Source organism: Meles meles, chromosome 1 (assembly GCF_922984935.1).
Source record: "Meles meles chromosome 1, mMelMel3.1 paternal haplotype, whole genome shotgun sequence".
Lineage (NCBI taxonomy): Eukaryota > Metazoa > Chordata > Mammalia > Carnivora > Mustelidae > Meles > Meles meles.
Genome location: NC_060066.1, coordinates 215,601,478 through 215,611,581, shown reverse-complemented (window position 1 = coordinate 215,611,581; position 10,104 = coordinate 215,601,478).

Below are 10,104 nucleotides of genomic sequence, written 5' to 3'. Positions count from 1 at the left end.
GCTGCTGTACGCGCCTTCTGGGGCACTGCAGGCCGGAGTGCTCACCAACACGGGGGTTCATGAAAAACCTGTTCAAGTCCTACTCACATTTTAATTATTAATTATTAGGCTGCCTTCGGCTCTTGCTGGCTTGTAGATGACCCGTGTGCGTTTTGGATGTGAGTCTGTTACTTGCTTTCAGTCCACAGTTTGCCTTTTTACTTTCTGCCTTATGGCCGGTGTTTGCGAATTCTGTTCAGGAAATACTGGCCTGCCTCGGACGCGTGCGGATTTTCTCCTGTGCTTCTCCTGGGAGTTTGTTGTTCGACTTCTCACATTTAGAGCTCACATTGTCCTAGGAACCGATGCTTATGGATGGTGTGATGTGGCCGTCTGGGTTTCTTCTCCGTATCCAGATGACCCAGCACTATTCCTCCAAGAGGCGATAGTCCCCTGCTGCCCTGCAATATGGCATTGGACCCACACCAAGTGGCCGTTCATGTGTCTGTCTATTTCATGGGTCCGTTTGTCTGTCCTTGTGCCAATGTCACTGCTCCTGACTTACTGGAGCTTCATAATAAACGTTGGTGTCTGGTGGGGCCGGTCCTTTTTCTTTGTTCTCCTGTAAGATTGTCTTGGCTATTCCTGATCCTGGCCCATTTTCATGGAGGCTTTAAATCTGGCTTGTCGCCGGGGTGCCTGGGGGGCTCACTCGGTGGAGTGTCCAACTCTTGATTGTAGCTCAGGTCACGATCTCAGGGTGGTGGGTCGGAGGCCCGCCCCAGGCTCTGCGCTCTGCTTGGAGTCTTTCCCTCTCCCTCCTCTGGCTTGTGCTCTCTTGTTCTCAAACAAATAAATAAAACCTTTAAAAAACCTGGCTTGTCACCTTCCGCCAATAAAAGCCTGTTGCAAATAAAAAATTAATATTGACTCCATGATTAATTCAGAGACACCTGACGATGCTGTATTTTCACACAAACACGGCATAATCCTGATTCTTTAGGTTCCGTGTGACCTTTGCAAAGTCGGGTCTTGTAGCGTTCTGTGCGAGGCAGGGCACATTTTAAACTTACTCTTAGGTATTTGATTTTTTTAATGTCACTGATGTCATTCCACTTTTGGTTGTTTTACTGTCTAACTGCTCTTTGTGCATGTGACCCCCAGCCCATATGTGGGAGCTCTTCCGCCTCCCACGGCCGAACCAGCGTAGAAACCCGGACCCGTCTCCTCTCCAAGCCCCTTCAAGCCATTCTCAGACAGCTGAGCCAGGACCTCCCTCTCTGCAGAGTCTCACTGTGGGAGTCGTAACCCTTCTCGTATTCTCTTGGGTGTGTGTGTAGGGGGTAATCAGTATGGACATCTGAAGAAGACTTTACATGGGGTGGGGTGATCCGTCTCGCTTCTAATCGTGTGCCGACCACAACACAAGCATGCGGGGATGTGACCAGCTTTCACGTATCAGCCTTGCATCCAGACACCAGACCGAATTTATTTGGTCATTAAAATCATTGTTTTCCTGTGGATTCTTAGAGATGTTTTATACATCAAGTCATGAATGGAAGTTTTATTTCCTCCTTTCCAATCAAATGCATTTTGTTATTTTTTTTTTCTTGCCGTATTACACTGGCTAGGATCTCCGTGTGAGGCAGGAGGAGCAGAAGTCTTTGTTTCATTTCTAATCTCGGGGGGAAAGCTTTCAATGCCTCACCAGTGCTTCCCCAATATGTGATCTAAGCTTTTTGCTCTCTGTCAGACTAAGGAAGTCCCTTCTATTATTTTCTGAGAATTTTTTCCTTATGATAATTTTTCCCTATATTCTAGTATCTTCATAAACTGATTTCCAGCTTAATTCCACGGACCAGTGCTCACTCTGTATTTGCAAGAAACCGGGAGTCAATGTCTCCTCACCTTTTTTGTCTTTGTGATCCTCATCCTGGCCCTGCCTTGATACTTGTGAGGTCTCTTTTCTCTCCAAATATGATAAACTTTGGTTAATATTCTTTATGTGCTTGAAAAGAATGTGTATCATGCAGTTTTTGGGTATGGTGGTGTATATCTGTACACCAGGCCTCATTTTAATTACATTTTCAGACTCATATATTCTTCGTGAATTTCTGCCTATTGGTTCTTTCAGTTGCAGGCTGAGGCAGGTAAAGAATTTCCCATTATCGTTAAAATTTTGTTCATTTCTCCCTTGTATCTGTCAATGTTCCCTTATACGTTTTGAAGTTGTATTATTAGATGCATACAAATTTGAAATTATTGTATTTTCCTGAAAGGGGGACCGTTGTACCTTCACTGACCATCTCCTTGATTTCGAGCACAGCTGCTTCCCTCTGGAGCTGCATTGTTTGATATTACTGTATCAAAACTTGAATTTCCTCTTGGCTAGTTTTATAAGTCACGGATTTTTCCATCCCTCCCCCCTTTTTTAAATGATTTTATTTATTTATTTGACAGACAAAGATCACAAGTAGGCAGAGAGGCAGGCGGAGGGGGGGGAGCAGGCTCCCCGCTGAGCAGAGAGCCAGATGTGGGGCTTGATCCCAGGACCCTGAGATCATGACCTGAGCCAAAGGCAGAGGCTTAACACTGAGCTACCCAGGTGCCCCCTTTCCATCCTTTTTGTTTCAATTTTTGCACGTCTTTATAGTTAAAGTGTATCACAAGCAGCATGCATGGTCTTTTTTTTTTTTTAAGTACAGTATGGCATTCTTTATCTTTTAATTGGAACACTTAGTACTTTTACATGTAATTACTTATATTTTGGAGTTTAAATTCTACCGCGTGACTACGTTGTTTTTCTATGGAGCAAATCTGTTTTTCTCTTTCCTTTTTATTTCCTGTTGTTTTCTTCTTTTCCCTCTCTATTACCTTGTTAGATATAGATGTTTTCTTCTGCTTTTAGTCTTTACCCTAAAGATTAAAACATGCATGCTAGATTTGTTAAATCTGCCACAGTTGAGTACTTCTCCCTCCTAAGTCCGTGGGAACACCTTAGAATAAACATCTTATTCCATTTATCCCCTCTTGCGTTTTGTGTTTTTGCTGTGATACACGTTAATCCCACCATATATACAAAGCCCGATAAAATGCTACTGTGGTTTTATATCGTCAAGATTCATGTATATTTATTCAACTGCTTAACTTTTCTCTGTATTTAATCGTCTCTGTACCTAATTTCATTTCTTCAGTTTGGATCAGTTTTCTTTCTGCTTGAGAACTCTTTTTAATATCGATGTGTGTGTATGTGTGATGGTGTGTACGTGATGGTGTGTGTCGTGGTGTGTGATGGGTTGCCGCCATGTCAGTTTTCTCAGTTTTTATTTGTCCGCAAATGTTTTTTTTTGGTCTTCATTAAAAACAACCTTATTAAGCTTTATTTACACACTATTAAATTCATGGTGTGACTGGGTTTTGGTATATTTGCAGGATTATACAACCACCACCACCACAGTCTAATTTTATAATATTTCCATCACCCAAAAAAGAGACCTCCTGCCTGTTTCAAGTCCCTCCTCCTTTCCCACCCCAGCCGTAGGCAACTACTAATCTACGTTGTGTCTCTATACATTTGACGGTTTGGACATTTTGTACAATGATATGTGTTCTTTTGTGTCTGGGTTTTTCAGTGCGGCTTTTGAGGTTTATCCATTTTGTAGCATGCACTGGCACTTTGATGGCTTAATGTCCCACTGTCCAGAGAGACCGCATTTACTCACCTCAGCAATTGATGGACATTTGGGTCATCCCTTCTTTTTGGCTTTTGGGTATAAAGCTGCTATAAACGTTTGTGTATAAATTCTCCCATGGACAAAAGTTCTCATTTATCGTGGGAGTATACCCAGGAGTGGAATTTTTGGTCACGCACGTGATCTGTGTTTCACATTTTGAGGAAGCACTGGTCTTTATGTTTGAAGTTTCCCCCTTGCGTCAGAGTGCTAAGTCGACCGTTCCTTTATTCCAACCCCTGAGATAGAACATCTCGATGTCTTGGCTTCTGTCATGTCTGTTGAGAAATGCTTTGTCCGTATTACTGCTCTTTTGAAGACATTTTTTTTTTCAGTTCTGAAATTTCCATTGATTATTTTTCACAGATTTCAGATTTCTGGCGAAACTTTCTCTTTTCTGAAATATGCCTTTGTTTAGCCTTTCCTGAGAAAGCTGGTGTCTGGATCGTCTGTGGGTCTGTTTCTATGGTCTGTGCTTATTTTTCCTCTTTTGGGTGGCCTAACGTCTTAGTGTCACAAGTCACCACGGCCTGGGGCTTACGGGAGCAGAACCTTCATTTGGAAGATCAGAAGCCCCAAGCCAAGGTGTCGTCAGGGCGCATTTCTCCGGAGGCTCTGGGGGTATTTCTTTCCTCGTGTCCTTCAGCTTTCTTTGGTTTGTGGCCGCATCTCTCTGATCTCCGATCATGGTCATGTCCACGACTCACCTTCTTGGGCGTCTCAAATATATACACTGCAGTTTTCAGATCTGTGTCGGGGGGCTTCGTCTGCTGAAGCTACAGGGAAGGGGGGACGTACCGTAACACACAGTAACAGTCTAGCAAAATTAAAAGTACTTTAATGCTGAGTATGAAAGAGTCATTTACAAAATTGAGCTGCGGTACAAACAATGCAAGTACCAAAGGTCGATCTCCGGTATCTTCAGTTGTCTGAGGACTAAGTTGACGACAGGCCCCTGGTGTATTTTACGAACGCGTCTATGACCCGAGGCAGTGTGTGGAGAGACACGCTGAGAGCCTCGGGGCAGAGGCAGAGTTGGGAATGGTTTCACCTGCCTCTTTCAAACGCCGCATCGCGCACAGTGCGACGCAGGCACTCACAGTGGGCACGGGGTCTGGATGCCACGGCCTCTCCTGCATGACTGACCGGGCTTCCGCCTCCTCAGCTCTGAGCTGGGAATGACCACGGTCCTGCTTCTCAGGGCTCCTGTGGGGGCTGAGTGTGTGCAAAACCTTTGTAGAACGGGGTCTCCACACTCGGGAAGCGCCCTGTAAAAGGTAGCCGGCAGTTTCGGCAACATTCTAGGTCCTCTTTTTGTCTGAAAGTCCAGAACTTTCCTTCAGAACCACCAAGTGTAGCTATCAATCCTGATGACCGGCGGCCTGAGGACGAATTTCTGATTTCGTGGAAATAAAGACAGAAACCTTGTAAGGCACGCCTCCGTCCAGGCCGTGCTGGGCACCCACGCACCGGCAGTGTCCCCCATGCGCCCGGCTGCCCTGCACGCCACCAGCTCTCGCTGAACTGCCCCCGGCTGACCCCCTCCCCCCTCCGCACCTGCTCCACTAATGACTTCACCTCTCACTTATCATTCTACCTTAGCAATAGTTTCGACCACACGAGAGCTTTACGGTCTAGACATAGACTTAATCAGGGTCCGTCGGGAGTTTGTATCGTGGAGAACAGAGCTGAAACCGAATCCCCGGAGAGGGTCCCACGTGGGGCTTGGTTTTCGCTCACACAGGCCAGTTTCTTTCTTTTCAGCCTGAGCGGACGATACCCAGATTCTCCACCACGATGCTTTCAGAAGCGTCCGGGACAGGGGAGTGGCATCTAGGGTCTAATCTCAGAGCTGGTTGGGAAGAATCCCTTAATATTTCTTTCTTTCTTTCTTTTTATGTAAAGTTTAAGTCTGGGTATCATTCTGCATCAGCTGGCTACCGAAGATGAACAAAGTAAGCCCTAAACTCTCACGGCTTACCACAGGCGAGGTTTGTTCCTCGTTCATGTCTCAGTCTTACGAGATCTGGGGGGGCAGGAGGGCCCCTTAATGGGTGTCCCCAGGGGGTGTCTCAGGGACCCAGTCTGCTTCCTTCTGCAACACACGACCCAGGCACGTGGCTTCTAGGCACGGTCCAGGTCACTGGCTTTCAATGACCTCACGCCTCTTGGGTTTTGATCGACCCAGTCATGTGACCGGCTTGGCATGTGGGCTGGGAGATGGGGGTCCCAGGATGGGAGGTTTGGTGGCAGTTTCTGCCACTTTTTGCTTTGGGCTTTTTAACACAGGAAGGGCTGCTCTGGTACAATGATAGAAATGGGCAGAGGAGGCAAGAGAGTGTGTTTCCAGGTTCCAGGAAGAAAGAGAAAAACTATAATCATAGTTTTTCGAGGTGGACGCTGAACTGTGGCCTCCGCCCCACCCTCCTGTGTTGGAGTCCTGAGCCCCGCACCTCTGTATGGGGCTGTGTTTGGAGACGGGGTCTTTCCAAGGGGTCATTAAGTCAAAATGAGGTCGTCAGGTGGGTCATGACCCAATAGGACAAGCGTCCTTATGAGCGGAAGGGATTGGTGGCCTGATGGTTGAGCGTCCGACTCTTGATTTCAGCTCAGGTCATGATCTCAGGTCGTGAGACTGAACCCGCATTGGGCTCCACGCTGGGCGGAGAGCCTGCTCGGTGCTCTCTCTCCCTCTCCCTCTGCCCCCACCTGCTCCGTCCCGGCCGTGTGCTCACTCTCTCTCTCTCAAAAGAAAAAAAAGGAGATGCGATCAGGACACAGGCCCATACAGAGGGATAACGGCGTGAGGACACAGAGAGGGGACCACCGTCTGCAGGCCAAGGAGAGAGGCCTCAGGAGAGACCAGCCCTGCCCACACCTGGGTCTCGGACGTCCAGCCTCCCGAGTGTGAGAGGAGAAATGTCTGTTGTCTAAGCCTCTCCGTCTGGGTACTTGGCTGTGATGCCTTAGCAGACTAACAACACACATCAGGGCCACGGCACAGCCACCAGAGTACATGGCCTCAGCGGCAGCATCATGGGACGCTCGTCATGCTTTTGTCTGTTCCACAACGGAAAAAAAAGCCGTAGACATTGTTCATTACGAAAGAGATCTTAAATATTGGAAACCTGGGAGCCCCCTGGTGGGACGCCTGGGTCCCGCCGTCTCCTGCCTGGAGCCTCCCCAACCTTGCGCAGGACGAGGCGCTCCCAAAACTTGCTTCATCGCACCCTTGTGACGGTTTCATTTTTAAAAACAGGAAGCAGGCAGGTGGTCGCAGGCCCGGCGTTTCCCTGGGGCAGAGCCGTGGCGCCAACTTGCTGCTGTGGTCTCACCTCCCCCAGACGCGCCGGTCCCCTCCCGGGACACCTGCCTGAGTGAGGCTTGGCTTCTCCAGGACAAGGCTCACGACTTCCGCAGAACAGCAGTCTCGTTGGCACACAGTGGGGTACGCATAACCCAGGACCTTCATCGTTAATTTAGGGGGAGATATGTTCGGGAACGCCACAATCCTCTATTTCAAATGCTGTGGGGTCCAAGGTGCTGTCCCCACCACCCCTGGGTGCTGCCCTTTGCCCCATGTCTCTGGTGCGGAGGAGGGGTCTCTCCATCGGAGCAGCCCTCCACCCCCGTCTGCCGAGCCGAGCTGTGCCTGGCAGTGGTCTTGAATGCTTGGTGTAGGGCCCCATGGTCCAACACGGACGGGCACGGAGTGCCAGTCAGCCTCATTTCTGCAGCTGCCTACCCAGTCCCACTGGAAAGTCTCCTCTGAGCACTGGTGGTTGCGGGGGGTGGCGGTTCCCGGGGCGGGGGCGGTTCCCAGAGAAAAGTCTCAACAGGGCTGAGTGTTGAGAGGAGGAAGGGGACCCAGAGGAGGCAGCCGGCCGCCCAGCTTCTCTGAGGAAGGCGCCCACGGTGGCGCCTGGATTCCCCCGCTCCTCTGCATCCGGGGCCCCGGGCTTCCATGCGACCAGCGCATTCTGACACCCACCCTCCTCTTGGCGCGCAGGGACAGAAGACAGTGGTTTCATCGCGTCTCTTTCATTTCACAAATTTTAGATCACAAGGCGTAGCTTGTGTCTGCTAGAACGGGTCCATCAGGATGGGTTTTATTAGGATGGCTGTTCTAGAACGACGCACAGCAAGTGCCGGCGGGGATGTGGAGAAGCTGGTCGGCTCGTGCGCTCGCGCCGGTGGGAACGTAGAACAGAGCCGTCGGGGCGCCCGGACAGCATCGCGCCTCCTCCGAAGACGTTAGAGATGGGATTGCCCCACGACCCAGCACATCCGCTTCTGGGTGGACACTCAGAGGCTCAAAAGCAGGCACCGGGACAGACACTTGCACACCCGTGTTCATGACAGCGTGGCCCGCAGGAGTTAGAACGCGGGAACAAGTGAAGCGCTCCCTGAAGGACGAACGGCTAAGCCAGCTGCGGCGTCCCGTACAATGGCTGCTGCGTATCCCTCAGCGGGAAGGAAATCCGGACCTGGGCCTCAGCATGGGGGAACCTTGAGGACATCACACTGAGTGAAACCAACCAGTCCCAAAAAGACAAATCCTATAGGATTCCATTCTCACGAGGTCCCTGGAGTCATCAAATTCACAGAAACAGACAGTAGAAGAGGGGCGCCACGGGCTGGGGGAGGAGAATGGAGGTTAGTGTTTAACGGGGACAGAGTTTCCGTTTGTGGAGGTGGAAAGTTGCGGATATGGACTGCGGGGGAGTTCGCCTAAGTTGTATGTGCTTGATGCCACTGAACTGTACACTTAAAATGGTTTAAATAGTAGATTTTAAGCTGTGTATATTTTAGTGCAATTAGAAAATGTACCCAGTTGGGGCTCCTGGGGCCTCAGTCAGTTAAGCGTCAACTCTGGGTTTCAGCTCAGGTCATGATCTCAGGGTTGCGGGATCGAGCCCCACATTGGGCTCTGCACTCGGCCAGGGATCTGCTTGAGATTCTCCCTCTCCCCGTCCCCCGCCGCCGCGGACACACACGCACACGTTCTCTCTCCCAAGATAAGTAAGTAAATCTTAAAAAAAAAAAAAAAGAAAGAAAACATACCCAGTCGAAGTGTCCAGTTAGATGAGTTTTGACAAATGTATAACCATATGAGCACCTGGCCAGGTCACGCTGGCGCACAGCACGGCCCCCCGAAAGTTCTCTCCCGTCCTTTGCAGACCACGGCCCTCAGCCTCCAAGGCACTAGGATCTGGTTCCTCTCACCATCGGTGAGTGCAGCACAGTCCCGTCCTGTTCCATCTGGCTTCTGTCCCTTGGCCTATTAACCTTGTAACCCATGCCGGCCCTTTGCACTGCTGGCTAGTGGGGGGCTGAATGGATCCATGCATTGTATCCAGCGCCCGTCCATTGTAGACATGACTACGTTGCATCCATCGCACATACCCACGGTGAATACTGATACAGCGTATCTATCGCAGTACCCATTGCAGACATGACTACATTGTATCCACCGCGCATGTACGCTGTGAATATTAATACATTATATCCATTGTAGTTGAGCCTTGAACCAGGCAGGGCTTGGGGGGCACGTACCTCCTGCATGGCTGGAGATCTGTGTATGACTTTTGACTCCCCCCAAAACTTACAGAAGCCCTACTGGTAACAGTCGGTTAACACGTGTTTTCTCTGTAGTGTGTGTGATATACCGTGATCTTACAACAAAGGAAGCTATAGAGGGAAGAACGTGTTACTGGGAAAATCACAAGGAAGAGAAAGTGCGTTCTAGGACTGCACTGTATTTACAGAAAAAAACCCGCATTTAAGTGGATCCGCACAGTTCACAGCCCCGTCGTTCAGGGTCGGCTGCGCGGGGGCAGCACGCGGGGCGCTGATTTGTGCCCTGGGGACGGGCGTCTGGGTGGCTCGCTCTGTGGGGTTACATGACCTCAGTTGTTCGGGACGTTAACTGACATGTCTCTGGGTGGACACACGTGTTCGTTTCTTGGGGGGACACCTACAAGTGGAACGGCGGGGTCTGTGGTATGTTTAGGTCTAACTTTAAAGGAACCCCCCAAGCATTTTCCAGAATGTCTGTCCCCGCCGCGGTGAACCGCAGACGCTCCTCACCCTTGCCGGCACTGGCCGTCCTCAGCCTCTTTCTCGTCCGTCATCCTGATGTTACGTTGTGTCCCTTTATTTCGTGATTCTGCTTTTGAGCAGGACCTCCGTGGTTTCCTGCGCCTTCGCGTCTGGCCTCCTCGCCACCCGCCCCGCCCCCTCCCGCCCCTCCAGGCCGGGGAAGCTCTGGGCAAGGGCAGGGGCCTGAGACGCGGCCGGAGCTGGGGGTCTGGTCCTGCTGCTGGGGGCTCACTCCCGGCTGGGGGGCTGGACTCCCACTCCTTCTTGAGGGGCTGCCCGGAGGAGGCAGGCA